Source organism: Onychomys torridus, chromosome 3, assembly GCF_903995425.1.
Source record: "Onychomys torridus chromosome 3, mOncTor1.1, whole genome shotgun sequence".
Lineage (NCBI taxonomy): Eukaryota > Metazoa > Chordata > Mammalia > Rodentia > Cricetidae > Onychomys > Onychomys torridus.
The window spans coordinates 105,870,855-105,898,587 of record NC_050445.1 but is presented as its reverse complement, the minus strand read 5'-3'; the positions used below and the strand labels follow the sequence as shown (position 1 = coordinate 105,898,587).

The 27,733-nt window shown below is 41.5% G+C and overlaps 1 protein-coding gene across 2 annotated transcripts in view; it reads left to right on the top strand.

Moving 5' to 3' along the window:
- Positions 1-1,434: 1,434 nt before the first annotated feature.
- Tmcc1 (transmembrane and coiled-coil domain family 1) overlaps positions 1,435-27,733 on the top strand; it is a 179,707-nt gene continuing 153,408 nt past the window's right edge. The window contains exon 1 of one of the 2 annotated variants that reach the window (XM_036180847.1): positions 1,435-1,551. The gene's annotated coding sequence lies outside the window, so the exon portion shown is untranslated. The remainder of the gene's footprint in view (positions 1,552-27,733) is intronic. The other variant, XM_036180848.1, reaches the window with a different exon arrangement.

The following is a 27,733-nucleotide window of genomic DNA, read 5'->3' as shown; positions in this document are numbered from 1 at the left end:
AAGGCCAGGTGGCCAACCATAGATATCCTGTTTTGACTCAACGGTTTCTCTCCCAAGGCCGGGTGGCCGACCACAGTTATCTCTCCCAAGGCCGGGTGGCCGACCACAGATATCCTGTTTTTCTGGTACTTGCCTTGCAGAATGGCGTTTCTTGGGCTAAGTTACTGGGACGGGGGGAGGGGGGAGGGATTTCAGTGCAAGCTTATCCTCACTACCCTCAAACCTGAGTCAATCCTGCCATCCCCCCTTTCAGCCTCCAATCCATCAACACTTACCCATTTTACCCTCCAAACAACGTTTTTCTCCATGACCACTCTCCTATCTTGCCTAGCCTCTTGACTGGCCTCCCTCCCCCCAGGCCACTTTTCACGTGCCTGCGCAAGCTTTTAAAATCAAACAAAGCGACCAAAAGTTAGCAGCCTTGCAACCACGGCTGAAGAAAACCTCAAAGGCTTCCTGAAACTCTCAGAAGTCCCAAACCTGTCCCTACGCTTGCTTACCTACCTCTTTTCACACCCAGTCTCAGTCATGTCTGCACCCCAATCAGTGGTCTCTCAGCTCCCCTTCCAGCCACGCTACACCCGCAACCAGTGCACTATTTCCAATTCAAGGGTTGAACTGTACTCTATCATCCCCCGCTAAATCTCCCCCATTACGTCTCCACCAGCTCTCAAACTTCAAGAGGCCAAGGACTCTGTGTATTCCCACCTTGCACTACCAGCTCCTCCAACATGGAAAAAGCTTCCACATCTGCTTGACAGACGACTAGAGCAACTGGTACAATTAAAGGGAAGGGCTGGGGGGCTACTTGCAGTTTCTTCAATGGTGATATCTGAAAAGGCAGCCCGCTAGGTGGAAGGCCCTGGGAGTCAAGGTAAAGCGACTATTGTGCGACTCGAGAATTTGTTGTGTGCCCCAGAAATTAGCCTTAACCTGCACCAATCAGGGGCTGATGATACAAGCAGGTCGGGGTCCAAAGAGCCGAAAAACTGAGGAGCCCAAGGACCGAGGGGTCGAGAGGCTGAGGATAAGAGGAGCCAAGGATACGACAAGCGGAGAAGCCAAAAAGCCAAGATGCTGAAGTGCTCGAGTTTCCGAACTCTGGGAAGGAAAGGAAGAACTCACCTGCAGAATGCTGTGCCACCTGCAGCGCCTTAGCCCAGTTGGCCTGCGCCCGCGTGGGTGGGCGGGCCTGAAGCGTGGCCACACCTTTCGAGTCCGGCCACGCCCCCGACGGCGTGCGCGTCCCCGCCCGGCGCCGCTTCGCGCATGCGCCGTCAGCGGGAGACCGAGGTTGTAGGCGGCGGTGGCGACGGGACGCGCGCTCTCGCTCTCGCCATCGTTCCCTCGCGCTGGTCCGCGCTCGCGCGCCGGGGCCGTGGCAGCGGCGGTGGTGGCAGCAGCGGCCGAAGCGGCGCGAGGGGCGGGCCGGGAGGGGGGGTGGTCGGGGCGGGGATGGACCGGGCGCGGCGGCCGGAGCGGCAGGAGCCGGCGCTGGAGTCCGAGCCGCGGCGCTGGCGGAGACGCCGGCTGTCCGTCGCCTCCCCACCGGTGAGTGACTGGCCCAGGCCGTGGGTGGGGACGGGCGGTCTCCCTAGCGCGGCCAGTCGCGGCAGCGGGACCTCCTCGCGGCCTGGAGCTGCTCGGACCTTTTGCCGCTCCGGCGGCGCCGAAGCCCCGGGCCTCCGTGGTTGGACCCCGCGTCGCCGGGCCTCCTGCTTGTCACTGGGACATCTCCCTCCCCCCCACTTCCCGTCACTCTCCCCGGCTCCCCTTCGGGCTGAGCTGAGCGAGGGGCGTGTGAGGACTCGTGCCCAAGGCCCTAGGCCTCCCAGCCAGCCGAGGTCTTAGAGCTCTCGTTCGCCTGGCCTTGCGGTCCCCAGAAGTTGGCCATGGAGAGTCAGCCCTTGCCACCAGAAACCAGTCGTGCACCTTTTGTTTTGATTCTGAACTTGTGGTTTAACTTGGAGGAGGAAGCCTGCAGTCCTGGGGAAAATCGGTGAGGTGGGAGTCTAGGTGGGCCGGGCTTGGCCCTAGGATGCCCTTTATTAACCCTTTTTGTAGCGAGCAGCGGGTCACAGCGAGCTGCGCTTCCCTACAAAGCCTGAGATTTCAGCCTCAGCCAAAGTGTAGATGATGTTGGTCCAGTGGTCCAAGTGTCTGTCCGGCCCCATTCTTAGACAGCGTTGGTGGAGTTCCCCCTGATGGATCTGCTGCGGGGATTTCTAGGAGTAGCCCACTTGATCTGTTGGCGACTATCTTTGCTTTGGTGACACGTTTTATCTTAGTCTTGGTAGATTGTAGCCAATGCCCTGGCTTAGGTGTAATTGAGAAAAAGAAGACCATGTACCCCATCTAAAACGGTTGTTAGAAGTCTGACATAGTTGTCAAAAACAAACAAACAAAAAACCATGTGCCACGAGCGCCCCTGTGAAAGGCTGGAATTCCTAAATTGGCATTTATTTAAAAAAGAAAAACAAACACAATGAAACTCCTAAAATTGGAAAGTAGATAGCTACTTTAAAACATAACACAAATTTAATTTGTTTCTCTGTCCAGTATCTTACATTTTAGAAGTTAAACTAAAAACTCTTGTCTTTTTTAAGTATATAGGATTCGGGTATAGAAATTGTCACAAAACCTGGAGGAAAGAGAACCTTGATGGAAATGTTAATGACATCCAATTTCTCCAGGAGGAGGGGGTCTATCCTCCACCTTCATTTGCAGATTAGAAGATTGAGACTGAAATTGTGAGTGGGTGATAATTTTACAGTGTCATGCAACAGAGATGCTTATAGGTGGGGTTTTAGCTCAACAATACCTTGTCCTCCACCAACAGAGTTGGTTGGTGTTTTTTTGAATTCACACACCCACTCTCTGGCTAGTAGAGAAAGATTAAAAAGCTGCTTCTGGTTTGTGGGTGGTAACCTTTTAATTTCTAAAGAATTTTCAGCTGCTCACAGACCAGATAGCTGATGAGCCCCATAGGAAAATTCTGGATATTAAAAATTCATTAGCACATGATCTAGGTCTCTTGTAATTATGAGCAGCTATTAAAGATTTGGCATGGTGTCAGTGCTGTGTACTCTGTATAGGAAACGAGATTTCCCAGAGATTGACATCTTAAGATAAGCGGAAGCACAAACAGCTGTGAGTGTTATGTCACTTTGCAATTGTTGAGTCTTTGATGAACATAAAAATCCTGGAGTCTCTGTATCTTGCATTAGTTGGTGAACACCAGTACTTTGAACTGTTTGGTTATCTCTTCTAGAACAGTACACCTTTTTTTTTATAGGAGAAAGTTAAACTATGGCATCATGGACCATTCCCTCATTTATTCACCAGATATTTAGCCCTTATTTTGGTCCAGAATTCTTTCTAGATGGTAGTAAAGGAACAAAAGCAGACAAGACCTCTGCCTCAGTAAGCTGTATTCTGTGTATGGAGCTGAGGAGTAGACAGCAAATACACAGAAGGACTTCGTCAGATAATAGAAGACAGAGGCAATAAGCTTTGCTTTGTTCTTGTTTTTGTGAAGGAGAAAGTAAATAGTTTAAGCTTTGAGCACACAGCCACTATTGCAGCTGTTGTTTCAGTATGTGCCCAACAGACAGAAGGTAAACTAGCATGTCTATTTTCCAGTTAAACATGGACACTGAAATTTTAATTTCATTTATCCCTCAACTATTTAAATATGAAAAACTAATCTTAGTCTACAGGCCATACAGAAACCTGGGATAAGCTGTAACTGGATTTGTATAGGAAAAGTTTGCTAATCCCTAGTGGGACTATGATTTTAAAAAAACAAGAAGCTGATGTGACAAGTGAGTAACTAGGGCTTAGGTAGAAGGCAACTCAGAGAAGCCTTGCTAGGGAGAAGGTACTTGAGTTGTGACCTGAAAGATGAAAGTGCTTTCCTGACATGCGGAAGTGTGAAGGTCTGCAGAGAGAAATGACTGTGTTCCTTGCATTGAACTTCCCATACATCATGCCCTTCTTGCCTTCGTGTCTTTTTAAAAAATTAATTTATTTCTACTTCCAGTGTATACCGTGGCATATGTGTGGAGATCAAAGGATAACTTGTGAGAGTTATCTCTTACCAGGTTTAGCAGCAAGTGCCTTTATGCACTGAGCCATTTCAGTGGCCCAGTCTTTGTGTCCTTTTTTCATACTGTTGTTTTCAACTAGTTTATTGCTGTGCCCCATCAGATTTTAAAATTTTACTTGTTATAGAATATTTTTGGTTTGTTTGTTTCTTGAGACAGGGTCTCTCTATGTAGCCCTGGCTGTTCTGGAACTCACTATGTAGACCAGGCTGGCCTTGAACTCAGATCCATCTGTTTCTGCCTGTGCACCATCATGCCCAGCTATTATAAAATCTTAGGAGTTGAAAGAAAAATTAATTCTCATTCAGTTACTTTCTTAAATTTTCAGAGTGGTTTTCTAGCCTGTATATGAACAGCTTTCATGACAGAAAATTCATGACTGTTTATAGATGTAATTGTTAGAATGTTCTTTTTGTGAGATTTAACCTTCTTACCTGGAAATGAGCCTGCTGTGGCTGTTCCATATTCTATGCTTAGGCCTGAACATTGGTGTATTGACAGAAATCACTCACATAAAGTGCAAACTGTATTAGACAACCCTCTAAACTCAGAAAATATGGTGTGCATACTTTTTGTATATATAATCATTTATAGTTCTTATGCACATTAAAGGTCAGGAGACACTGAGCTTAATTGGAGAAAGGAACAGAGGAAAAGGAATTTTTATGTGGATATGTAGGCCTCCAAACCCTTTGCTTTTAAAAATAGTTACCTAATCTCTAGCAGAGTGTGGGAGATGGAGAATTCTGATGGGTTGCTTCCTTCATTCAGACTTTAATTCTATTGTTAAATTAATTCTCCATCACACTAATAAATGCTTAGTGTGTACCATGAATATTAAGGTGATGTGTAGGTAAGGGCGTGGGACAAAAAGTAGCCAAACATATGTACTCTGTCCTGTGAAAAGTTGTTGAGAAGAACTTGGTCACCTGCTTCCTGTCTTTCCCTATTGGCATTTCCTGTTGTGGCTCTAGGGAACAGTTGTCACTTTCTTTGTCCTTGAGTTTTGGTCACATTTTACCAGAAGTCAGCTGGTGTCTGAGGATTATTTTCGCCACATGGCTCTTAAAGTATTTGAGCATTGCTATTGTGTTTTAACATTTAACTTTTTACCTTTCAGAGATACTTTTTGTTTTTTTGTGAAAGGGAGAAGTTTTTACATTTCTTTCTTTTTTTAACATATATTTATTTGTGTGTGTGTGTGTGTGTGTGTGTGTGAGAGAGAGAGAGAGAGAGAGAGAGAGAGAGAGAGAGAGAGAGAGAGAGAGAGAGAGATAGCACTTGTGGAGGTAAAAGGACAACTTGTAGGAGTCAAGTTATTTCTACTGTAGGTTGCAAGGATTAAACACCCCATCCCCTGAACCATCTCTCTAGCCTAATTGTTTACATTTCTTGTTGCCTTTTTCTCATTCCTTTATCATTTGGATTGGTCTTATAAATGTGCCTGTTTATCACTCCTTTACTTTGGTGCCCTGAAGTACATATGATAATGCAAACTCAAGTTTTTGATCTCCTTCATGAAGCCTTCTCTTAAAATTCAGACCTTTTTATTCCTACCACTTCTCAGTCTTTTGGTATTAAGTGTAGACTTCATATTTCTCATGCTTTCATCTCTGCCTTTTAAGCTTTCTTTTATTCTGTGCTGTTTCATGGGCACTATCACTACTTCACAATAAGACAAGCTTCATGAAGGCAAAGATCATATACTTCAGGCATTTTCTTTCTTCTGTGGTTCTGGGGGATCACACCCAGAGCCTTGTGTATGCTAGACGAGCACTTTACTACCAAGTAACATTTTACAGCCTTTGGCATTTGTGTGTGTGTGTGTGTGTGTGTGTGTGTGTGTGTGTGTGTCCATCCCAGATCCACTGAGTAAAATTGCAGGCATATATTTCATCACAAAATGTTGCTTAAAAAATACTAAACTTATTTATAGGATACTATTAGATTTCCAGAAATATGAAGCTGGAACTGAGAATTCTTTTATCAACATCTTACATTAATGACGTACTTTAGTTACAATTAATGAACCAATATCAGTACATCATTACTAAGTCCACACTTTCCTATCCTTTTCCTAATGCCCCTTTTCATTCCCTGGATTCTACCCAGGAAAACTCACTGTACTCAGCAGTCCTGGCTACCCCTCTCCTTTTGTTTGGGGCAATTTCCCAGACATTCCTAATACTTTTGACTATTACTGCTCAGGTGTTTTGTAGTATGCCCTTCAATTAAGATTTATCTCTTTATGTCATGGTTAAGCTGGTGTATAATGTGCCTTTGGAAGGAAGATCACTGAGACAATGTCATTTTTTAGAAAGATTTATTTGTATGTGCATGTGTTTGGGTATGTGCACACAAGTGCATTTGCCTGTGGAGGCCAGAAGAAGTAGGCATCAGATTCCCTCAAGCTAGAGTTCCAGACAGTTGAATGTGGGTCCTCTGCAAGAGCAGTATGTGCTCTTAACCACTGAATCATGTATCCAAACACCTAGAATGAAAGAAGTAGCTAAAGAACTTGATTACTAATGTTTACAGGTCAGATAGATGAGGAGGGAACACAGAGAGGTAGATTAAAATGGAGTTGGAGAGGCTGGCTCCCTGAAGCCAGTGAGTGGAGTGTGTCAAGGAGTAGGAAGTAAGCCACTGTGTGTAACACTGAGAATTAACCATTTGTGGAAAGGGGCTAGAAACATGGTCAGAGATGATTTTAGTGGGTCTGTGAAGGTTAAAGTCTAATTGGAGATGGAGTCTTTGTAAAAGCAAATCACTTTCTAAACCCTGATGAAGTGGGGCATTTAGATAGAAATCTGCAACTCTGGATAAATATACCTCTCCTACCCTCACTGTAGTCTCTGGCATCAAATGCAAAACTGGTTGCCACATCCCCAGCCCTAGATAAACATCTACTTGTTTAAATAATATTACTGACTACTGCCTTGATTAATTTGTTCAATTTAAGTAATGTTGAAAGTTTTTCTAGAGGAAATCTTTAGGAGATTCTCAACCAGTGGCTCTTGGTTCCTAAGTGTTTCATACCTTGAGGTTTTATATTGACTTCGTAATTACTATGAAAAGTAAGAGAACTGGGGATTGGCTAGGAAACAGTGGCTGTCAGCAGCTCTTCTTCCTAGGTTATAGGCCAGAATGGCACCTTAAATTCTAGTCTAGATCTGTCAAAGGGGCTTAGGAGAGCCTTTTGTGTTCTTCCTGTCCATTCTTAATTAGAAGCATCCAGCATATGTGGTCTCTTTGGCCAGATATGCTTATATAGATAAGCAAAGTGGTCAGGGGTGACTAGATCCAGCTTGGTATAAACCTTTGTGTAAGACTACTTTTTCTTTCTTTCTTTATTTAAAGTTACTGTTGAGTATTCAAATATCTGTGGTTCTGTTCTAGGTATTTAAGAGATAATGAATAAAAAAATATGCCTTATTAGAGTTTATGTTCTAGTGGAAGTGCAGTAGCAGATTGAGGCCAAAACTAGTTTGTAGACTCAGGCTAGTACTGTCATCTTAATGCATTGGGCTTCAGAAACATTGCCAGGCACCTGCTGAGCCATCGTGCTGGTTATTAATTTTTGCTTCTAACTTTGTTTTGAGTAGGAATTCCAAAATGTTGAAACAGTTCAGAAATGACACCTTGCTTTAATCTCTGATTCCCAGCTGCCAGTTTTTATCCTTGAGGGGGCACAATTTTTAAACCATTTTTTGTGTCTTCCAGATATTTTATGTACATATACATTTATATTTCTATTTTACCTTTAAAAAAACTCAGAAGCCTATTTGCTGAAACACTTTACTGACATTGGTTGTTTTTGTTTTGCTTTGTTTTATTAAGATAGCTTACTACTGACAAACTTGCTTTTTTAAAAACACTTGTATACTGTTTCATGTTATGTATTTACCAGGGTTTTATCTCTTTTAAAATTTATATGAGTCTTAAATCAGTGTTCTAGGGCTGGAGAGATAGCTCAGAGGTTAAGAGCATGATGGGCTGTTCTTCCAGAGTACCTTAGAGTACCTTAGTTCAATTCCCAGCAACCACATGGTGGCTCACAACCATCTGTAATGAGATCTGATCTCATCTTCTGGCATTCAGGGATACATGCAGGTGACACTGTATACGAAATAAATAAATAAATCTTTTAAAAAGAAATCAATATTCTATTGCTGTTAAGAGACACCATGAAAATAATTAAAAGAAAACATTTAATTGGGGCCTGCTTACAGTTTCAGAGTCCATTTTCATCATGACAGGAAGCATGGCAGCTCACAGGCAGACATGATGCGGGAGAAGTAGCTGAGAGTTCTATATCCAGGTTCTGCAGGCAGCAGGACAAGAGAAACCCTGGGCCTGGTTTGGGCCCTTGAAACTTCAGAGCCCACCCCCAGTGGCATACTTATCCAACAAGGACACACCTCCTAATCAATCTCAAGTAGTTTCACTTCCTGATGACCAAGTGTTCAAATATATGAGCCTATGGGGGCCATTCTTATTCAAACCACCTTAATGTCTTTGTGCCTTTAAGAGGTTATGTGCACCACCAACTGCATGCAGGAACCAGAGGTAGAGGCAGTTGTGAGCTACCTGATGTGGGTGCTGGGAATCAAACCTGGATCCTCTGGAAAAGCATGTAAAGTGCTTAGTAAGTATTCTTTTTGTTTTTTTTTTTTGTTTTTGATTTTGGGGACAGGATTTCTCAGTGCAGCCCTGGCTGTCCTAAAACTCACTGTGTACACCAGGCTGGCCTCGAATTCACAGAGATCCTCCTGCCTCTGCCTCTGGAGTGCTGGGATTAAAGGTGTGTGCCACCACCGCCTGGCTTAGTAAGTATTCTTAACCTCTAAGCCATCTCTCTAGCCCTCAAGATTTTATTTCTTAAGTTTTTCATAAACAAATTCTGTACATCTTTTTTCCCCTTCTCTTGTTTTGTTTTTTTTAATTAACATCATTAAATACATTTTCAGTAAATTAGAATATTTTTAAATAATGAGAGAACCACCCTCCATTTAAGGAAATTCTGCCTTTGTGTTTATAAAGAACATTTTTATTCAGATAACTAAACATATCTGACAACTAGTTTTTAAATTTAAAATGTGGTTTTTCTCTGCTAGTTAGCCTTTTAAAAAACTGTGTGTTCATGTATATGTGAATACGTGTGTTCACGTGTTTGTGAATGTGTGCACATGCCATGGTGCAACATATGGAGGCCAGAGGACAGCTTGCATAAGTCAGTTCTCACCTTCCACAATGTAGGTTCAGGGGCTCCAACTCAGGTCATCAGGCTTGGGGGCAAACCTTTACTTGCTGAGCCATCTCTCTGGTCCACTTCTGATATTCTTTAGATTACTATCAATTCTTGGTACCAGTTTAATGTGCTCCAGCAAAACTGCTGCTCTATTCATTTCCATCAATAGGAGTGTACCACTTAGGATATACTCAATGGTAAGCAGTCACAGTAAACTCTACTCAGCTACTGATTGAGACAGTGAGAAGTTAGTCATCTCATAAAAACAAATGCAAGAAGACAAGTAGTTGAGAACTAGTTAACTATTTTAGGAATATGCAGGATTTAGATGCTGTATTTTGCCTCCTTTTATCTTGGTCTCAGTTCTCTATTGGCTTTGCAGCATCTATGTGTTGCCGTATGGTTGCAGAATGGTTGCCTCATCTCTCCTCACCATAGCTAACTGCACTTAATACAGGAAATGGAGGACAAAATAGTTTCTGCCCAGAAAGTGATTTCATTATAAATGAGAAGAAAGTAATTCCTAGACACCTCCCAATCAGTACTCTGTAAACTTTGGTGTGCATAAAACTAACAGGGACTATGGGAATCCAGTCCTCCCATAATCCCCTCCCAGAGTCTGGGAAGCATCTACAACCAGATGATAATTAATCTTTGATGAGCGGAAATGAATCTATGTACACGAAACTCCTTAGTCCATACTCTTTATTCTTCTGAGTCAGTTGTCTCTCTACACAGCTTCTATTCTGCTCTCATGCCTAGCTCCTTTCTTGCCTGATTTCTCTCTGCATTTATCTTCTGTCCCCTTTAAGTTCTATCTTAATTCTCTCATCTTAGTTCTGCCCCATCTAGGTTCTCATCCATCTAGTTCCTTCTCATCTTAGCCCCTCTCCCTTCTCCTTTCTCATCGTGTTCTTCCTCATATTGTTCTTCCCCATCTGGCTTTTCCTCATCTTCCATCTTGTTCATCTAGTACTCTCTTCTAGTCCTCCAGTCTAGTTCTTCTCCATCTCAATTCCTTCCTTTCCAGTTCTTAACAATCTAGTTCTTCCATTCTCTTTTTTCTTTTCCGTCTCATCCTCAAGTCCTCTACATCAAATCCTCCTCCAAGTCTCCTTATACCTCCTAGTTCTCCCCAAGTCTCTGAGGTATTTAGTTATAAACCCAAGCAATAGCAATCCTCCCCTCCAGCCAGGTCACCAGGTTTGAATTCCTACAGGGTCATAAAGGCAGGTGAGAATTTTCCTCAGGCAGTGACTGTCTTGTATAACCCGAAAAGGGAGTGGCTAAGGAGGTCAACTGAGCTAACATCTGTTAGTATATCAAAAAGGGAATTTATGTACTGAATCTACATTCTAAGACGTGGTTAGGTAAGAAGTTAGGGGTCTATAATGTTAGTAAGACTGTATAGGAAAGGAGGGTCTCACCTTAAATTGCAGGAGAAATAAAGCTGTCCACCTGACCTAGGAGACAGCTGATTCCATAAGGGTTACCTTAGTTCAGGAGATCATTTGGCCTTCGGTGCTTGAAAGGTATTTTAGATAAATACACTGTTAGAAGTCCTTGGAACCCCACATAGCATACAATAAAATCATTGTAGGAACCAGCATATATATATATATAAAAGCTAAAATATCACTAAGACTTCTTAAGCCGTGGCTTGACCCTTAGAAAGGTCCTTGACCTTTCCAAGTAGTAGCTTCTGTCATACTAGCTGGATTCCATTACATTTTCCTGCAGCTTGCAGCATAAAACTATGCTTACATGTTGTTAAAACTCAAATTCAGGGTATCTTAGGTTTGGAATGAGCCTAAAAATTTGTATTTTTATTTCTATCACATTCCCATGAAATCCTAATGTTACGGATCAACAAACCATGTTTTAAATTTGAGTTTAAGTTAAACACTGCCTTGTATAACATCTCCTACCTTTCATTGGGTGTTGAATTGTTGTCCTTGACCCTTAGTGTGTCTGGAAATCAACAACCATGAACAAAGTGTGAGTTCTTATTAATGAACAAGGAGAAATACTTGTTGAGCTAACAAATAATAATACGTCTGCTGTTAGGAATAGTGTTTCAGTGAATATCCAAGTGCCAAAGAAAAGGTAGATATAGTTAGATTTTTAAAATTTTTTACTTGTCTATTTGATGTGTATGAGTGTATTGTCCGCTTGTATGTCTGTGTACCATGTGCATCCCAATGCCCTTGGAGGCCAGAAGAGGCATGGGATCCCCTGGAAGTTACAGATGGTTGTGAGCCTTTATGTGGGGCCTGGGAATCAAACCTGGATCCTCTGGAAGAGCAGTAATCAACTCAACTACTGAGCCATCTTGTGGTTAGACTTTTTTTTTTCCTGTCTCGAAAAACCAATCAATCAGTCAATCAATAAATAAAATGAAGATTATTATAATGTAGACAGATGCAAGGGATTAAAATTAGTATTAGTTCCCACTTCTGTTACTGGCTTTTACAGTGAAAAATATGAGATATAATTTCTCCTTTGTTATTGAGAATGAGATCAGGTTTTTAGAGTTTTATACATAATTTTGCACATAATTTATATTAAGCTTAATGCTTGGCACATTATGGCCTAGAGTTAATACCCCCACCTTTTACTAGCTACTGTTCTCACAACATGGCTTACATTTTTGGGCTTTCTTTTTATGCATGGTGCAGCAAGTAAGATAGGAGGTTATGTCAACAAATCCATTTGCATCTGTAAGCTTTATAAATGTATGTAGTTAGAGTTTTCCTACCTGGCCCAGAGTCAGGACAAATCTCTCTCACCCACCAGTCCCACAGTCTCTCAGACCCAACCAAGTAAGCACACAGAGACTTATATGACTTACAAACTGTATGGCCGTGGCAGGATTCTTGTTATCTACTTCTATCTTAAATTAACTCATTTCTGTTAGTTTATACTTTGCCACATGGCGTGTGGCTTACCAGTGTCTTTACATGTTGCTTTTCATGGCAGCGGCTGGCAGTGTCTCCTTCCACCCAGCCTTCCACCTCCCATAATTCTCTTCTCTCTTGTCCTGCCTATACTTCCTGCCTGGCCACTGGCCAATCAGAACTTTATTTACACAGAGCGATATCCACAGCAAATGTAGACTAAAAATTACTAAAGTTTTTTTTCCTTCTCAGATAATTACCGATTCTCTTAATCATTCAGCATTACCTAAATATCTCAAGATTCCTTCAGTTGTGACACTGCTTGGAGTTACTATCATATTCCTGCAAGCTATAATATGGAGCTCAGTACCACAAGACTGTTCCACTCCAGCTGCCAGTAACAAGTACATGATCACCCATATTTTTGTTCAACTTGGCTGCAGATTCTGAGGTTCCCATTACCCTTTCTTCTCGTTCATTAATTGGCTAGAGTGACTCATAGAACATTGGAAAACATGTTGCTTAAATTTTCTGGTTTACTTTAAAGGATGCAACTCAGGGGCAGGCAAATGGAAGGGAGAGCAGGCCGCATATGGGATGGCATGCAGAGCTTCTCTGTGCATCTTGTACCTACCTCCTTGTCTTCACCTACTCATAAACTCCATGTTCCATCAGCTAGTTTCTTTCTAGCTCCTCTCCTTTCCACTGAGAAAGAGGGGTTAAGGGGCAGCTCTTAAATCCCATGTATAGGTTTCCTGGCCACCAGCACCATCCTGAAGCTGTCTACAGGTGCACCTTATTAGTAAGCATAAACTCAGGTAAGGTTGAAAGAAACTTGGCATGTGTGAAGATTAATCTTTCTTTATTGCCAGTCTGCTTAGATTTGGGATCACCTAGGAGACATACCTTTGGGTGTGTCTGAAGACATTTTCAGAAAACTCTGGGAAGGGAAGACCTACCCTGAATGTGGGTGACACTGTCCCTTGGGCTGAGATCCTCTACTGAATAAAAGTGGGGAAGGAGGAAGCCAGATGAGTGCCAGCAGTCATTTGTCTCTGCTTACTGACTTTGAATGTAATCTGATGAAGCGCTAGTTCCTGCCACCTTGCCTTCATTTGCCAGGATGGACTGTAGCCTCTCAAACCATGAGCAGAAATAACCCTATCTTTTCGTCAGATAATCAGACATAGCAATGGGAAAGGTAATAGATACACTACAAAGGCAAAAGATAGTCTTTCCACTGAGAAAGTGCCAAGTGTTTTTAGGAACTCTAGTTATAAACTAGGAGAAAAACCACATACATACCATACCATGTTCTCTTCTATACAGCTAAATCTTGCTGTAGGACCAAGTTCTGGTTTTCAGAGCATCAGTATTAAATTCCTTTAGGTCGCTGATTATTCCTTGATTTGGCCTTGGAATGACTGCTTTGGTTCTTGGTCATGTAATAACATTTGTTTTGAGCTCCTTGGATGAAAGTACCATTGGAACAGATTCCCAAGGGATGTGTCAGATTCCACTGTTGTGTTGTACACTGTGAAGATGTATTGTTGTGATTGGTGTAACAAAAAACTGAATGTCCAATAGCTAGATAAGAGAGATAGGTGGGACTTCCAGGAGGAGAGAGGAAGAGGATATAATCGAGGCCCATGGGAGACTCCATTAAGATGGAGAATGAGTTGGAGACATAGAATGGGAGAGAGGTAAAAGCCATGTGGTAGAATGTAGATTAATAAAAATATGGATTAAGTTATAAGAGCTAGTGGGACAAGACTAAGCTAAGGCCAAGATTTTATAAATAGTAAGAACTCTCCGTGCCATTTGGGAGCTGAATGGTGGGATAGAAAAAAACTTATTACAGTGTTTCTTTTTTTTTTTTTTTTTGAAGACTTGTCCTCAGATGGTTGTACTCTGGTCCTGTGACAAAGCTGATTCTACAGTGTGATCACATCATTTTTTCTGACAGGAATAAGCATCATTTTCCTTAAACTATTAGGTCATGAATAGTTCCTTTCACATTTTTAGTCTCCTTTGTGATAAACAATAGCATGTAACTTTTCATAGACACAGAGGGTAAATTGTTTCGAATTCTGGATTCTTAATGTTGTGGGTGTCTCTCCTCTGCATTTCCCTCTTCTACCACCTGTCCATCTTAATATGCTTATTAAGAGATGAGGGCCTGATTTCAGCTAAATACAGGAATTTCCTTAGGATGTGAGTCTTTTAAAAAGATTAATTTGTTTATTATGTATTTTAAGTATATGAGTGTTTTGTCTGCATGTACATCTGCACCTTAGAAGCAGCCATCAGATCCCATGGGGCTATAGTTACAGACAGTTGTGAGCCACAATGTGACTACTAGAAATTGAACTCAGGACCTCTGGTGGAGCAGCCAGTGCTCTTAACCACTACTGAGCCATCTCTCCAGCCCAGAATGTAAGTCTTAAAGTAAGATCATAAATGTTTTTGAGCAACGGTAGGAAATGTGTTAACAACAGACATAGGACAGCCTAGAGCCTGGCAAAATTATTTAATTACATGTGGGTGTGTGCAACAATGCCTACCTTGTTAGTCTTTTTATCACTTACATTTCTCATTGCCGTGACCAAAATTGAAGAAAGGAGAGATTTATTTAGGCTCATAGTTTTAGAGAACATAGTTCATCATGGCAGATGGACACCTCCTTGGTGACAAAAACATGGAGCAGCTGCTTGCTCACATCTCAGAGGACCAGCAAGCAGAGAGACTGGAGTTGGACTATAAACTTCAAGACCTGACCCCTAGTGACCTACTTCCATCATCTGGGGACCACATATTGAAACACAAAAGCCTGTGGGGACATTCCACATTCAAATCATAACAGTCTTTATTTTTAATAAACCTATCCACTGTGACTTTGAGGTGTTATAAAAACAAGCTAAGGCAATCACCAGCTAGGCTGACTTGTGACACATAGAATAGCCTGTTCTCCATAGCTTTAGTTACCAGATTGCCTCCTTGTTTGAGAGTTAACTCCAGTTTTTCTGCTCACATAATGTTAGAATCTAATATTTACCAAATAAGACTTTTTATTTTGTCACCTGCCTCAAAACAGATAGAAGTATGAGCATCATAAAATGACTAGACTTTTTTTCTAGTCATCTATATCTCTAGCTGTGTGCAAGACCTCTTGTATCTAGAGAAACAATAAATGTTTGTTTAATTGTGTGGGTGGGGCATGCTGTGTTAATCATTGAACCCAGGATCTTACCAGTGGTTGGCAAGTATTTCTTAATCTGGACTTGATCAAACCCTTTTAGACTTTTTACATGCTTTCCCCATTTTATCAGTACATCATAGTTGACAGTGATTCTTATGTATTCAGAAATAGTGTTATGATTGCCAACCTTTTGTGTTGTGTGTATGTATATATATATATGTCTATATACATGTGTGGGGTATATACATGTACATGTATCTAGAGATCAGAGATGATGTTGGGTGTCTTCCTTGATTGTTTTCCACTCTATTTCTTGAGGCAAACTCTCCTAGAACCCGACACTTGCTGATTAGAGTAGTTTGGCTCTCCAGCTTGCCCGAGGGATCCCTGTCTTCACCTCTTGAGTGCTGGGATTATACACGATGTCTTCCCACCATTGTATGCTAGAAATCTGAACTCAGGTTCTCATGTTTGTGCAACAGTTGCTTTGTGGACTGGGCCATCTCTCTAGCCTTTTGTCCATTTGTTTTTGGTTTTTGTTTGCTTGTTTTTGTTTTTGTTTTTTGTTTTTTGTTTTTTTTTAACCTTTTAAATTTTCTGTTATCTTGATAGTTAGACTCTTGGTTGTGGCCCAAATGAGATAGCAGATGTGACCATTTAAAACTTAGAATTCATCTAAAATAGATAGAGGATTCTTCCCTTCCCCAAAATAAAATACATCTAAATTTAAAATTGACATCATTGATTATTGCCCCAAATATTAGTACCCTTTTAGATCTAATATCTGCTAGTAAAATGAAAAAAACAAAATACTTCCTCCTGGTGTCAAGGCAATAGAAGGAAGTTCAGACTCTTACAAAGATGGGATTGTGTGTGCTAAACAAATGGACAGTAGGCAGACTCACAAGAGCAAAGGCCTACAAGTGCCCAGGAGCCACACAAAACATGAAACTCTCAGTGCAGATTGATGGGTTGAAGGCTTAAATATTGGGAGGGCATTGGGCAACTGGAGAGTAGTAAGTGCTTTTTAGGGGTGGAGAATGGCCCTGGAGAACAAGCAACAGCTGGAACAGAGTCTCTCTGGATTAAGTGTGGTAGTTTATTTTCTGTCTCTGAGACACAAGTTCAGGCTGGTATGGGAAGTGGCATTTCAGCAAGGTGTAAAAGCAGCTTTTCTCCCTGTGGCAGATCTTGTCCTTAAGTAGATGTGGGAGCTTCAGGGAAGGACCTTCTCTGCCTTTGCTGGTCCCCACATGCTCTCAGATTGAAGTCTGAAGTGTCATATTTGGGGTATTGTCTTGTGAGCTCCTGTAGCAGTGTAGAGGTGAGGAAGGTTAGGAAGGCTGACCTTGGATGGATTCAGACCTGGCATTGAGCTGGTGTTTAGTGAGTGCCACTTCAGTGCTCTACATTGTAATGGAATTTAGCTTTAATGGTGGCACTGTCTTTCCTGCAAGCTTCATTCCAAGACTGGGACATTTAGCTTGGTGTTAGAGCACTTACTTGCCCAGTATGCTCAAGGTCCTAGGTTTGGTTCCAGAACTGCTGAAGCAAACCAACAACAAAAGACACTTATTCTAGTGGTGGAAGAGGAGCGCGTGGGAAAATGGCCGAGGCCTTGGGGAACTCTAGGGAAGGGACAGGAGCGTGTTGGGTTGCTTTACAGGAGTGTTTGACCTGGGAAGATTTGAGGAACAGCAGTGTGTGTAGACAGTAGTCTTGCAAGTGTCTTTTGTGCTTTTAGACAAGCCTTATTGGCTGATCTTTTAGAGACAGAGGTTAATTTGAGTAAGGTTAATTTAAGATCCAGAGTGTGGAGTATGAAAGTTGAATTGAAACAAAGCAAACAAGTTTTTGTTCTGTTTTCATTCAGTGGTGGCATGAATTGGAGGAGGAAAGAGACAAGGACAGTTGGAAGCTCTTAAAATAAGATGCAGGAGATATCAGAAACCAACAATTCCATAAATAGTGAAAATAAATAGTATACTAGTACTGTTTATTGACAAAGATTGTACTCTCAGGCCAGTTGCAGTGATGCATGCCTGTAGTCCCAACTACCCGAGAGTTAGAAGTGAGATCTAGAATTCAGAAATATGGGGGTGGAGTATTGTTTTAAGTTATCTATCTGTTCAAAAGCATTTCAGGTTTCAAGCTGGAGTTTAAAAATACCATCAGCATGTCATAAGCTACTGTTTTGTGATTATTACTTTATAGTGAATAAAACCAGTATGTACACTTTGTGTCTTTCTGGTAAACGATGCCAAGTATATGGAATTTGTGATCTATCTTGCTTCTGTGATCTATGTAGCAAATAGTGAAAATGTTGAATATAAAGCATAGCTGTGGGCTTTTGAATACCACTGAGAGACAGACAAGAAACAAAGATTCTCAAGCAGGAATTTTATTTATTTCATAATCTCAATTTAGAAACAAGTGGGGTCAAAGTCTGATTAGGGTCCTGAATAGTGGAAGTGTTTCCTTTTCTGCTTCTGATTAGGTGCGGGTGAGACTCAACAGACACTGCCTGTAGCACCTCAGATCTCTAATGGAGGAAGCTTTCTCAGGGTGACACTTCTGGATCTGGACCTTTACCCTATACTTCTTATTGCTGTCTGGACTCTGCACTTTGGCGCTCTGGTGGGTTCAAACTTAGTGTCTTTGGGCATTTTGTACTGATCTTACCACCACCACCACCACCACCACCACCACCACCACCACCACCACCACCACACAAGTCCTTCATACCTATACTACCTAAAGCTTTACTTTTATTGATAAATGCCTCAATAGATCCACAAAATTGGAGTCATTTTCTGATTTACTTTTCTGGAACATTCTCTATTGGACCTTTAGAATGAATGTTCATTTGTTTACTTATTCATTCTTTCATTTATTTGGCTACATGTATTGAACTTTGTTCTATACCAGACACTTAACTGTACAAGGTAAGTGTAGAAGTGCATAGGACAGAGTTCCTTCTTTTGCAGAGCATATAGTCTAGGCTTTCATCATTTTTTTAAATTTTTTTTTTATAGTTAAATTTAATTTTACATATCAGCCATGGATTCCCCTGTCCTCCCTCCTCCCATCCCCCCCTTCCCTCCGGCCCACCCCCCATGCCCATCTTCTCTAGGGCAAAGACTCCCCTGGGGATTCAGCTCAACCTGGTAGATTCAGTCCAGACAGGTCCAGTCCCCTCCTCCCAGGCTGAACAAAGTGTTCCTGCATAAGCCCCAGGTTCCAAACAGCCAGCTCATGCACTAAGGACAGGTCCGGGTCCCACTGCCTGGGTGCTTCCCAAACAGTTCAAGCTAATCAACTGTCTCACTTATCCAGAGGGCCTGATCCAGTTGGGGGCTCCTCAACTATTGGTTCGTAGTTCATGTGTTTCCATTAGTTTGGCTATTTGTCCCTGTGCTTTTTCCAATCTTGGTCTCAATAATTCTTGCTTATATGATCCCTCCTCTTTCTCGCCAATTGGACTCCTGGAGCTCCACCTGGGGCCTGGCCGTGGATCTTTGCATCCATGGATCTTTGCATCAGCTTCCCTCAGTCATTGGATGAGATTTCTAGCACAACAGTTAAGGTATTTGGCCACCCCATCACCAGAGTAGGTCAGTTCGGGCTTTCTCTTGACCATTGCCAGTAGTCTACAGTGGAGGTATCTTTGTGGATTTCTGGGGGCCTCTCTAGCACTTTGCTTCTCCCTATTCTCATGTGGTCATCATTTATTGTGGTCTGTTATTCTTTTTTCTCCCTCTCTGTTCTTGATCCAGCTGGGATCTCCCACTCCCCTAAGCTCTCTTTCCCTCGAATCTTGCACTTCATTACCCCCACTCACGTCCAGGTTGTTCATGTAGATCTCATCCATTTCTCTCTCATTGGGCAATCCCTGTGCCTTTCTTAGGGTCCTGTTTTCTAGGTAGCCTCCCTGGAGTTGTGAGTAGTCAGCTAGTCATCTTTGTTTTACATCTAGTATCCTCCTATAAGTGAGTACATAATATGTTTGTCTTTCTGAGTCTGGGTTACCTCACTCAGGATGATTTTTTTCTAGATCCATCCATTTGCCTGCAAACCTCAAGATTTCATTGTTTTTCTCTGCTGAGTAGTACTCCATTGTGTATATGTACCATATTTTCTTTATCCATTCTTCAATTGAAGGACATCTAGGTTGTTTCCAGGTTCTGGCTATTACAAACAATGCTGATATGAACATAGCTGAGCAAGTGCCCTTTTGGTATGATTGAGCATTCCTTGGGCATATGCCCAAGAGTGGTATAGCTGGGTCTTGGGGGAGATGGATTCCCAATTTTCTGAGAAAGCGCCATACTGATTTCCAAAGTGACTGTACAAGCTTGCATTCCCACCAGCAGTGGAGGAGAGTTCCCCATGCTCCACACAGCTGTCTTCAGTGTTTTTGATCTTAGCCATTCTGATGGGTGTAAGGTGGTATCATCTTCAACAAATGGTGCTGGCATAACTGTATGTCAACATGTAGAATATTGCAAATAGATCCATATCTGTCACCGTGTACAAAACTTAAGTCCAAGTGGATCAAAGACCTCAACATAAATCCAGTTACTCTGAACCTGATAGAAGAGAAAGTAGGAAGTAGTCTTGAATGCATTGGCACTGGAGATCACTCCTAAATATGACACTAGTAGCACAGACACTGAGAGAAACAAACAATCAATGGGACCTGTTGAAACTGAGAAGCTAATGTAGAGCAAAGGACACGGTCAACAAGACAAAGCAACAGCCTACAGAGTGGGAAAAGGTCTTCAGCAACCCCACATCTGACAGAGGGCTGATATCCAGAATATATAAAGAACTCAAGAAACTAGACAGCAAAATGCCCAACAGTCCAATTATGAAATGGGCTATAGAACTAAACAAAGAATTATGAACAGAGGAAGCGCAAATGGCTGAAAGACATTTAATGAATCGTTCAACATCCCTAATCATCAGGGAAATGCAAATCAAAATGACTCTGAGATATCATCGTTATTTTTTTTTCTCGGTCTCCATTGGACTACTATAGACATCCTTGGTTTATGGCTGTAGGCATAATTCATACTTTGAAGAACAGAAATGTTCACTCAAAGTTGAAAACTTTCTATGTTTTTATATTCATGAAATACTGATAATAAAAATTGGATATACATTTCTCTAGATATTTTTCCACTCAATAACTTTGTAACACATCTATTTCTTTTTGCCTTTGCCTCCTTTTCTGTCAATGTATTGCAAATGAAAGAAATAATTCTAAGAGAAACAATGTTGCCTACATACCTGTAATCCCAATTAGGTAGGGGAAGACTTGAGGATAGAGTTAGAGGTCAACCTTGTCTACATGTGGAGACCTTGTCTGAAAGGACACAAAACCAAGCATGTTGACTGGTCCTCAGCAGAATCCCTTTTTCCATCAGTACCTGTGTGGCAACTACAGCTCCATTAGGATTTCTCCCTGTCTGCTTTTCTTGTCTTCAAACACTGGCCTAGAATTACTCCTTATTAGAAGCATAGACAAAGATTTCAAGTACTGTATGCTATAATCACTTCTCCCAAGTAATGAGTAATCCTCTGTGAGCTGTGAGCTGGAGAGATAGCTCAGCATTTCAGAGGACTTTCTGTTTTTACCTAAGTCAGTTCACAGCACCCACATCAATTTGCTCATGACTGACTGTAACTCCAGCTCCAGGAGATCACATCCCTTCTTCTGTACTCTGCAGGTACTGTACTTATGTTCACAGACCCACACATATACATACTTACATGCATCCTTTTAAAAATTAAAAACATCCTGAGTTGTTACTGGGTAAATGTGAATTATTTTCCTTTTGGGTAAGTGTTGTCTGTTTTGTTTTACTTTGTTGACAGGGAATAAAACAAATTGCAGGAGTACCCAGAGATTAATGCAGGAGATGGGAAGAGGCTGACATGATGTAAGAGTCTATATCATAGATAATTACCAGTAAAGTTTTTATAAAGAGTCTTTTTGACATGTGTCTTTGAAAGTTTATCCACATACAAATACATAAACATAGTACAGTTTTAAATTTAAGATTATATAGCAATATTATATGCTGACTTTTAGATTTGTCTTTTTGCTTCAGATATAGGATTTGAGAATATTACCTCAGAGACAATTGTTCAGAATAGCATGTGTCAAAGATAAGGAGAATTCCAAGCTTTCTGGACCAAATAATGCTTGGGAGTGTGGGACCTGTCTCTCTTGACCCTCTTGGATAGGTGCTGCTCATTTGACCTTCCACCGTGCCTCAAGTGTCCCACTGTGGCCTTTAGCCATCTTGTGGTTTTGTTTTATTTAATTAGATTTTTGTTTTTTGTTTTTCCCTTATTGAGCAGACCAAAGTGCCTTCTGTGTAGCTCTTTGTATTCCTTGGCCCCAGTGTGATGCCTGACTGATGCAGGCATTCAGTGTTTCTTCAGTGGATTGGATAATATAATGCTTTCCACATTAAGTTAGGTAGTGTCCAGTTCCTTGGGAGACACTGTGTAGGTGTAATGTAGCTAGTAATTGTGTGTTTATACTTAAGAATGAATGTGTATGTTTAGTTGATAGATATGAATAGTTGATTGCTTAGGTGTAGTTCAGCTCTAAAATTTTATGAATGTAAAAATAAGAGCAGCTTATACTTTTTCTCAGTCTGTTGAACTCATGTTTAGTTTTCATCTTTGTACAGACACATGAAGGGAAGACAGAGTGAAGAGCAGAACTAAAGCATGGTAAAGTGGTGAGGCTTCAAGCTCTAGGAAAGAAACGAGGAATGTGGTGTTGCTGTCACAGGGAACACAGACCTGAGAGCTTCGTGTGTGTGTGTGTGTGTGTGTGTGTGTGTGTGTGTGTGTGTAATTCCATTTATGTCTGTATGCCATGTGTGTACAGGAGTTAAAGGTAGTTGTGAGCCCCACATGTAGGTGCTGGGAACTGAACTCAGGTCCTCCGTAAGAGCAGTATACACACTTTACCATCCCTCTTTACCAGCCCCAAGATTTATTTTATTTTTATATGTATGCTTGCATGTATGTATGTATGTATGTCATGTGTATGTTCCTTATCCACTCAGAGACCAGAAAAGGGTATTAGGTCTCCTGGAACTGAAGTTACAGATATGAGGCTCTATGTGGGTCCTGAAAACTGAATCCAGGTCTTCTGTAAGAACATCAAGTGCTCTTAGCCACTAAGCCATTTCTCCAGCATATTTTTTTATTTATGTGTGTGTTTGTGAGCCTGTGTATTTGTGCATTTTATGTTTGCAGGAGTCTGATGAGGCTAGAAGAGGGCATCAGATTCTCTGGATCTGGAGTTACATAGGTGGCTGTGAGCCACCATGTTGGTTATGGTAACCAAACTCAGGTTGACAGAAGACTGGTCTCTAAGATATATAAAGAACTCAAGAAACTAGACATCAACAAATCAAATAATCCAGTTGAAAAATGGAGTACAGCTCTCAACAGAGGAATCTCAAATGACCGAGAAGCACTTAAAGAAATGTTCAACATCCTTAGCCATCAGGGAAATGCAAATCAAAACAACTCTGAGATTCCATCTTACTCCTGTCAAAATGGCTAAGATCAAAACCACAAGCAACAGCTCATGCTGGCAAAGAAGTACAGCAAGGGTAACACTCCTCCATTGCTGGTGGGAGTGCAAACTTGTACAACCACTTTGAAAATCAATATGGTGAGTTCTCAGAAAATTGAGAATAGAAAAAATTACTTATTTCTAAATCATATATAGAAATATAAAGTAATACTTGTTACAGAAAATGTAGAAGGATCTCACAGAAGCATTGATTGGGTTAGGCACTTGGCATGGTGTCACATACCTGCAGTGCCAGCACTTGGAAGGCTGAGGCAGCAGTGTAAGTTCAAGGACAGCATAGGCTATGTGCCAGATTGCATCTTTGAAAAAATGTTTTGATTCTGTGATAAATTGTGGTAATAATCAGTGTTATTTTGATGTAGACAAATATGTGTGTGTGTGTTGTATATACTCAGGTATAAACAGACCTGTATTTAGATACTGGTGTATATAATCTTTTTACCTGACCTTTCCCAGTATATTTAATGTTTTATGAACACATTTCACCCTTTAGTACTTTGTAGTTATGTTTTGACACCAAGGTATGAAACATGGTTGTTTCATATTCCTTGAAAGATTTATTATTTATGTATCTCTATGGGGGTATGTGTACATGCCCCCTGGATCCCCTAGAACTGGAGTTACGGGTAGTTGTGAGTTTCCTGATTTGGATGCTGAGAATTGAAATCAGGTCTTCTATAAAATCAGCATATACTCTTAATCTCCAAGCCATCTTCCCACCCCCCAACTCCTTTTTTAAACATTTATTTTTATTTTATGTTTATGAGTGTTCACCTGCATATATGATATTTTATTTGTACTGAAATGTGATTTTATTTATATGTTAATAAAGTTGCCTAGGGGTAAGAGCTAATAGCAAGCCATAGCAGAAGCTGGGTGGTGGTGGCACATGTGCCTTTAATCCTGTCACTTGGGAGGCAGAGATACATCCAGATCTCTGTGAGTTTATAGCCACACTGGAAACAGCCAGGCATGGTGACTCACGCCTTTAATCCCAGGAAGTGATGTCAGAAAGCAGAAAGGTATATAAGGCATGAGGACCAGAAACTAGAAGTATTTGACTGGTTAAGCGTTGAGGCTTTGAGCAGCACAGTTCAGCTGAGATCCATTTGGATGAGGACTCAGAAGCTTCCAGTCGGGGGTCAGCTGAGGAACTGGTAAGGTGAGGTAGCTGTGGCTTGTTCTGCTTCTCTGATCTTCCAGCATTCACCCCAATACTTGGCCTCAGGTTTGATCTTATTAATAAGACCTTTTAAGATTCTTGCTACATGTATGTATTTATGTATATATATCATGTGTGTGCTTGGTGCCCATGGAGGCCAGAAGAGGACATCAGATTCCCTGAAACTAGTTGTACGTGGTTGTGAAGCCCTTCAGTGGATGCTAGCAACTGAAAGCAGGACTTCTGAAGAGCAGCAGATGCTTTTAACTGCTGAATCATCTCTCCATCCCCTGGCTTTCCTTTTTTTTCTTAAACTTATTTTTATTTATTTATTTGTATGTGTACACTCACAGCCACGAGCATATGTTCTGACACACATGCAGAGGTTAGAGGACAATATGTGTCGGTCCTCCTTTTACCATGTGGGCCCAGGAGTTCGAACTTAAGTAGTCAAGCTTGGTGGCAAGCACCTTTTTCTGCTGAGCAATCTTTATTTATTTATTTATTTATTTTTGGTCGGAGCTGAGGACCAAACCCAGGGCCTTGGCTTGCTAGGCAAGCGCTCTACCACTGAGCTAAATCCCCAGCCCTTTATCTTTTTTTTATTAAGAGATTTTCTATTCATTTTACATACCAACCACAGATTCCCCTATCCTCCATTCTTCTACCCCTCAGCCTTCTCCTCCAACCCACCCCCATTCCCACCTCCTCCAAGGCAAGGTCTCCCTCTCATGGAGAGTCAGCAGAGCCTGATACATTCAGTTGAGGCAAGTCCAAGCCCCTCCTTCCTCCATCAAGGGTGCGCAAAGTTTCCACCATAGGCACTAGGTTCCAAAAAGCCAGCTCATGCACCTGGGACAGGTCCCGATCTCACTGCCTGGGGGGGCCCCCTATACAGTTCAAGCTAAACAACTCTCTTGCCTATCCAGAGGGCCCAGTCCAGTAACATGGGGGCTCCTCAGCTGTTGGTCCACAGTTCGTGAGTTTCCACTAGTTTGGCTAGTTGTCTCTGTACATTTTCCCATCATGATCTTGATGCCCCTTGCTCACAGACAGAATCCCTCCTCTCTCCCATCAACTGGACTCCTGGAGCCAGCCTGGGACCCGGCTGTGGATCTCTGCATCTGCTTCCATCAGTCACTGGATGAGGCACCCTCAGGACCATTGCCAGTAGTCTGTGGTGGAGTCATCCCTGTGGATTCCTGGGAACCCTCCCCCCAAGCACTCTGTTTCTCCCTATTCCCAATGGTTTTTTCATTTATTATGGTATCTCTTTCCTTGCTCTCCCACTCTGTTCCCGTTCCAGCTTGAACCTCCTGCTCCCCTGAGCTCTTATCTTCCATCCCTTGCCCTCCATTATCCTTCCTCACCCCCAGCTTGCTCATGTAGATCTCATCCATTTCTCCATCACTGGGCAATCCATGTGACCCTCCTCGGGTCCTCCTTACTAGTTAGCCCCCCTGGAGCTGTGGGTTGCAGTCTGGTTATCCTTTGCTTTGTACCTAGTATTCACTTATGAGTGAGTACATACCATGTTTGTCCTTCTGAGTCTGGGTTACCTCACTCAGGATATTTTCTAGTTCCATCCATTTGTCTGTAAACCTCATGATGTCATTGTTTTTCTCTGCTGAGTAGTACTCCATTGTATGTATGTACCACATTTTATTTATCCATTCTTCAGTTGAGAGGCATCTAGGTTGTTTCCAGGTTCTGGCTATTACAAATAATACTGCTATGAACATAGTTGAGCACATGTCCTTGTGGTATTTTTGTAGAAGATTGAGCATTCCTTGGATATATGCCCAAGAGTGGTATCGCTGAGGAAGATTGATTCTCAGTTTTCTGAGAAACCACCATACTGGTTTCCAAATTGGCTGTACAAGTTTGCATTCCCACCAACAGTGTAGGAGTGTTCCCCTTGCTCCACATCCTCTGTAACATAAGCTGTCTTCAGTGTTTTTGATCTTAGCCATTCTGACAGGTATAAGATGGTATCTCAGAGTCATTTTGATTTGCATTTCCCTGATGACTAAGGAGTTGAGCAGTTCCTTAAATGTCTTTCAGCCATTTGAGATTCTTCTGTTGAGAATTCTCTGTTTAGCTCTATAGCCCATTTTTTAATTGGACTGTTAGGTATTTTGATGTCTAGCTTCTTGAGTTCTTTATATGTTCTGGAGATCAGCTCTCTGTCAGATGTGGGGTTGGTGAAGATCTTTTCCCCTTCTGTAGGCTGTCACTTTGTCTTGTTGAACGTGTCCTTTGCTCTACAAAAGCTTCTCAGTTTCAAGAAGTCCCATTTATTAATTGTTGCTTTCAGTGTCTGTGCTATTGGTGTTATATTTAGGAAGTGATCTCCAGTGCCAGTGCATTCAGGACTATTTCCTACTTTCTCTTCTATCAGGTTCAGAGTAACTGGATTTATGTTGAGGTCTTTGATCCACTTGGACTTAAATTTTGTACTTGGTGACAGATATGGATCTATTTGTAATCTTCTACATGTTGACATCCAGTTATGCCAGCACCATTTGTTGAAGATGCTTTCTTTTTTCCATTGTAGTTTTGGCTTCTTTGTCAAAAATTAGGTATTCATACATTTGTGGATTAATGTCAGGGTCTTCAGTTCAATTCCATTGGTCTACATGTCGGTTTTTATGCCTATACCAAGCATTTTTATTACTATAGCTCTATAGTAGAGCTTGAAGTCAGTGATGCCTCCAGAGGTTGCTTTATTGTATAAGATTCTTTTAGCTATTCTGGGTTTTTTGTTTTTCCATATGAAGTTGAGTATTGTTCTTTCCAGGTCTGTGAAGAATTGTGTTGGGATTTTGATGGTGATTGCATTGCATCTGTAGATTGCTTTTGGTAAGATTGCCATTTTTGCTATGTTAATCCTACCTATCCATGGGAGATCTTTCCATTTTCTGATATCTTCTTCAATTTCTTTCTTCAGAGACTTAAAGTTCTTGTCATATAGGTCCTTCACTTTCTTAGAGTTATCCCAAGATATTTTATATTTATTTGTAGCTAATGTAAAGGGTGATGTTTCTCTGATTTCTTTCTCAGCCCTTTTATCATTTGTATATAGGAGGGCTACTGATTTTTTTGAGTTAATCTTGTATCCTGCCACATTACTGAAGGAGTTTATCAGCTGTAGGAGTTCCCTGGTAGAATTTTTGGGTCACTTATGTACACTATCATATTGTCTGAAAATAGTGAGTTTGACTTCTTCCTTTCCAATTTGTATCCCTTTGATCTCCTTTTGTTGTCTTATTGCTCTAGCTAGAACTTCAAGTACTATATTGAATAAATATGGGGAAAGTGTACAGCCTTGTCTTGTTCCTGATTTTAGTGGAATCGCTTTGAGTTTCTCTCCATTTAATTTGATGGTGGCTGTTGGTTTGCTGTAAATTGCCTTTATTATGTTTACATATGTTCCTTGTATTCCTGATCTCTCCAAGACCTTTATCATGAAGGGGTGTTGGATTTTG